Source organism: Arachis ipaensis, chromosome B7 (genome assembly GCF_059453495.1).
Source record: "Arachis ipaensis isolate K30076 ecotype BB chromosome B7, ASM5945349v1, whole genome shotgun sequence".
In the NCBI taxonomy this organism is placed as follows: domain Eukaryota; kingdom Viridiplantae; phylum Streptophyta; class Magnoliopsida; order Fabales; family Fabaceae; genus Arachis; species Arachis ipaensis.
In genome coordinates, this window is record NC_142442.1 from 92,955,088 (window position 1) to 92,961,087 (window position 6,000).

Below are 6,000 nucleotides of genomic sequence, written 5' to 3' on the forward strand. Positions count from 1 at the left end.
GAGAAGATATTTTGAAAAGATATTTTTGAAAAAGATAAGATAAGAAGATATTTTAGAAAAGATATGATAGAAATTAGTTTTTGAAAAAGATTTGATTTTTAAAATCACAATTAATGACTTGATTCATAAGAAATCACAAGATATGATTCTAGAACTTAAAGTTTGAATCTTTCTTAACAAGCAAGTAACAAACTTCAAATTTTTGAATCAAAACATTAATTGATTAGTTATTTTCGAAAATTGTATATAAAAATAAGAAAAAGATTTTTGAAAAATATTTTTGGAATTTTCGAAAATAACTAAGAATTTTGAAAAAGATTTGATTTTTGAAAAAGATTTTGAAAAAGATAAGATTTTCAAATTGAAAATTTGATTTGACTCATAAGAAACAACTTGATTTTAAAAATTTTTGAAAAAAGTCAACTCAAATTTTCGAATTTGATGAGAGAAAAAGGGAAAGATATATTTTTTTTTTTATTTTTGAAATTTTTATGAAAAAACATGAAAATTATGCAATGCATGAAATTTTTAGATCAAAAGAATGAATGCATGCAAGAATGCTATGAATGTCAAGATGAACACCAAGAACACTATGAATGTCATGATGAACATCAAGAACATATTTTTGAAAAATTTTTAATGCAAAGAAAACATGCAAGACACCAAACTTAGAATTCTTTAATGCTTAGACACTAAGAATTCAAGAATGCATATGATAAACATGAAAAGAAACAAAACAAAAAATCATCAAGATCAAACAAGAAGACTTACCAAGAACAACTTGAAGATCATGAAGAACACTATGAATGCATGATATTTTCGAAAAAATGCAAGATGCATATGCAAGTGACACCAAACTCATGATATGACTCAAGACTCAAATAAGAAACACAAAATATTTTTTATTTTTATGATTTTCTAATTTTTTTGGATTTTTTTCGAAAAATTCATTGAAAAAAGAAAAATAAGGATTCCAAAATTTTTAATATGAATTCCAGGAATCTTGCATTCTTAGTCTAAAGCTTCAGTCCAGGAATTAGACATGGCTCACTAGCCAGCCAAGCTTTCAATGAAAGCTCCAGTCCAAAATACTAGACATGGCCAATGGCCAGCCAAGCTTTAGCATGTAATTCAGACATGACATGCCTGACATACTCATTCCCAAAGGAATAGACATGGCTTTACAGCCAGCCAGGCTTCAACATGCTTTATGAAACACTAGAATTCATTCTTAAAAATTCTGAAGCCATAGAATAATTTATTTTTGAAAACATTTTTTTTTCGAAAACAGGTGAGAAAATTTTTGAAAGATTTTTGAAAAAATTTTTGAAAACAAAACAAAAAGAAAATTACCTAATCTGAGCAACATGATGAACCGTCAGTTGTCCAAACTCAAACAATCCCCGGCAACGGCGCCAAAAACTTGGTGCACGAAATTGTGATCTCTGGTAATGGCTTCTCAGGCCAGATACTCTGATCTAGTTTTACAGTCTGTCACAACTTCGATACAACTAACCAGCAAGTGCACTGGGTCGTCCAAGTAATACCTTACGTGAGTAAGGGTCGAATCCCACGGAGATTGTTGGTATGAAGCAAGCTATGGTCACCTTGTAAATCTCAGTCAGGCGGATATAAAATAGTTATGTGGTTTTCGAATTTAATATAATAAAATAGGGATAGAGATACTTATGTAAATCATTGATAGGAATTTCAGATAAGCGAATGGAGGTGCTTTCGTTCCTCTGGACCTCTGCTTTCCTGCTATCTTCATCCAATCAGTCTTACTCCTTTCCATGGCTGGCTTTATGCAAGGGCATCACCGTTGTCAGTGGCTACATCCCCTCCTCTCAGTGAATAATATGCTCACGCACCCTGTCATGGCACGGCTATTCATCTGTCAATTCTCGATCATGCTGGAATAGGATTCACCCTCCTTTTGCGTCTGTCACTAACGCCCAGCACTTGCGAGTTTGAAGCTCGTCACAGTCATTCAATCATTGAATCCTACTCAGAATACCACAGACAAGGTTTAGACCTTCCGGATTCTCTTGAATGCCGCCATCATTCTAGCTTACGCCACGAAGATTCTGGTTAGGAGATCTAAGAGATACTCATTCTAGCTTAATTCATGTAGAACAGAAGTGTTTGTCAGGCACGCGTTCATAAGGGGGAAGGATGATGAGCGTCACACATAATCATCACCTTCATCACGTTCTTGGGTGCGAATGGATATCTTAGAAGCGAAATAAGAAGAATTGAATAGAAGACAGTAGTACTTTGCATTAATCTTTGAGGAACAGCAGAGCTCCACACCTTAATCTATGGAGTGTAGAAACTCTACCGTATGAAAATACATAAGTGAAGGTCCAGGCATGGCCGAGATGGCCAGCCCCTCTGATCTAAGAACAATGCGTTCAAAGATGATCCTAAGATCCTAAGATGATCAAAAGATGCCTAATACAATAGTAAAAGGTCCTATTTATAATAAACTAGTCACTAGGGTTTACATGAGTAAGTAATTGATGCATAAATCCACTTTCGGGGCCCACTTGGTGTGTGTTTGGGCTGAGCCTGAGTGTTGCACGTGCAGAGGCCATTTGTGGAGTTGAACGCCAGTTTCTGTGCCAGTTTGGGCGTTCAACTCTGGTTTTGGATCCTTTTCTGGCGCTGGACGCCAGATTTGGGCAGAAGGCTGGCATTGAACGCCAGTTTACGTCGTCAATTATTGGCCAAAGTATGGACTATTATATATTTCTGGAAAGCCCTGGATGTCTACTTTCCAACGCATGTGGAAGCGTGCCATTTCGAGTTCTGTAGCTCCAGAAAATCCACTTTGAGTGCAGGGAGGTCAGAATCCAACAGCATCAGCAGTCCTTTTTCAACCTCTGAATCTGATTTCTGCTCATGTCCCTCAATTTCAGCCAGAAAATACCTGAAATCACAGAAAAACACACAAACTCATAGTAAAGTCCAGAAATGTGAATTTAACATAAAAACTAATGAAAACATCCCTAAAAGTAACTAGATCCTACTAAAAACATACTAAAAACAGTGTCAAAGGGCGTATAAATTATCCGCTCATCATTAACACCGTTAACGCTGGCCGCGTTAGCACACTAACGCTAGCAATAACGCCATCAATAACGCCAGTGACCTTGTCCCTTTCAAAGGAGCATAACTTGGATTACAGAGGTTCAATTGAGATGCTTCTAGTTGCGTTAGAAAGCTGATATCCAGAGCTTTCCAACAATGTATAATAGTTTATAGTGGGCATGAAATTTGAGCAAAAACAATAGGCATCTTTAAGCCCCAACAACACCAAGACCAAGTCAATCCGGAACCTCAATTTGGATCAAATATTTCACTCCAAACTTCAAGCAAGCAAGCACACAATTGTCAACCAATCAAGACCACAAGAAGCATCTAGAATAGTTTATTTTTATTTTATTGTAATTTGCTTTTAATTTCATTTAAGTTTGTAATTTAGGGGAGCCTATACAAAGGCTTTAGTTTCATAGAATTGGAAGGAGGGGGCTCTGGACTGGGAACACCATCTTGGGAGGGGTCTCCGGACCCTCTCCTTATACACTCTTCTCCCCTTTCTATTGTTTTCTTTCTTTGTAATAATTTAGTTTTCAATGAATTTTCATTTATGAATCTTTAGTTTTTATTTTGGTTATGAAGCTTTAATTTTCATCTATACTTTCATGCAATTAAATCTTCATTTGAGAGCAATGATCACTTAAATCCCTATGCATTTGGGATAGGAGCTCTGTTTCAAGTTTGATTGAATTGATGTTTATTTCTTCTTCTCAATCCGCTTGGGGTAGCCAAGAGATAACTTCCATGCTTGTTTGATCTATTCACTCCGGAAGGGGGTTTAGATCTATTGAATTTCTTTGTGAGCCTCGAGAGAGGAATCATAGAAATTAGTTTGGAGCTCTATCTCTCACAACTTTCTTGATCAACATATTTGGGATGAATTGAGATCCTGAGAACTTGTGTGGCCTATGGATAAGAGAATAGAACTTGACCTCTTTTCATGACAATTTGATTAATGAATTAGAAAATTAATAGCAAGGAGTTGGCAAATTGATTATGTCAAGAGAAATTGGGTTGCCAAGAGATTGGAACCCAATTAATTACAATCTGCCATCGCTTACTTCATAAGATTGAGGTTGAGATCCATTGATTCATGAAGAATTAACATCTCCAATCCCTTATGTTTTCCATCTCTACTTTCTTGCACTTTACTTTATTGCACTTACTTTCTTGAACTGCCTACTTCATTGCGATTTACTTTCTTGCTCTTGTACTTTCCAGCACTTTATTTTCAGCACTTTAATTCTCTGCACTTTATATTTCTTGTCATTTACCTTCCTTGCTCTTTATTGCCTTCATTTACTTTTCTGTCATTTACATTTCATGCTTGTTCATCACTTCTATATGTTCGTCTGACTAGAATAATAAACTAACTATTGATTGCTTAATCCTTTAATCCCTGTGGGATTGACCTCACTCTTGTGAGTTTTACTACTTGATGCGACCCAGTATACTTGCCGGTAGTTATACGGATATATAATTTTTCCATATCATAAGGGCAATTTCGCCAATATAAAATAAGTAAATACACTGAAGATTACAAAAAACGTTTGTAACTGGTATATCCAATTTGGGAACAGAATATTCCATTAGTCCAAACATTTTTTGTCATTGTAAAGACCCAATTAAAACAAAAAATTGGTATAAGCACTCAATTAAAAGAAAAAAAAATTATAAGGACCTAATTAAAAATTCGGCTAAACTATAGGGACCAACAGAGTAATTAAACCTTATTTTTAAAGTGTTATTCACTTTTAAGTGTAACTAAAATTAATAATTTAATATAAATTGATAAATTATTTTACTTTATTAATTAAAATTATGGTGTGATTATTATTATTTTTCCATTCAACTCATTATAATAATACAAAAAGTTTTTATTTTTTTGAAATTTTAGAAAATATGAATGTAATGATCTTTGAATTACATGGCTTAGGATTTAAAGATGATTTTTTAAATGCAAATTGATTGGAACTAAAAAAAATATTGTAAAAATATTACATAAATAATAGAAAATATGTTGATCATATACATGCTAATTTAAATAACCAAAATAAAATAAAATAAGTAACCAAAAATGATATAAAATTTCACCTTTTATTTTGTGGTACAAAAATAATATATAATAATATAATAAATCGTAATTCTTTGATATAAAAAAATATGAACTTCTGATAATTGTTCTAATGACAAATGGAGTGGTGGAGAATGTTCTAGTCAAAGTAGGAAAGTTCTTCCTCCGAACTGACTTTGTTATTCTTGATATGGATGAAGATGAAAAATTCTCCATCATTCTCGGAAGACCGTTCTTAGCCACTGGGCTTGCTCTCATTGATTTAGAAAGAGGTGAATTGGTACTGAGGGTGCATACTGAGCACTTGGTCTTCAATATCTTCAGAGCCTCACATGACTCCAACAAAGAGGAGAAGTGTATGAAGATTGATTCTACTATTCAACTCCTTCTAGAACCAACTAATGATAACAAGGTTGAGTTACACTCTAGAGCTTCTATGATGGAAAGTAACAAAATCTCCCCTGACGCCAATTCTAAGTTTGGTGTTGGTTATGTGGCTTTACCTATGAAGGAGCGTCCCAAGAAGAAAATACCTAAGGGTTGGAGAAATAAGAAGATCCCCATTGAAGATTTTTCACCAGGATTGAAAGTGGTGTTCACTCATTATCCCACATTACCATACACGGTGAACCAGATTCTGTCTCTTGAGCATGTTGAAGTGATTCATGAATATACAGGAAGAAGATTTACAGTGAGAGGAGAGGAGGTAAAGCAATATGATCAACATCCTCCCTAATAGAGGGGGTGAACCGTCAAGCTAGTGATGTAAAAGAAGCGCTTGTTGGGAGGCAACCCAACACTCTTAATATCCTTTAGTTGTGTTT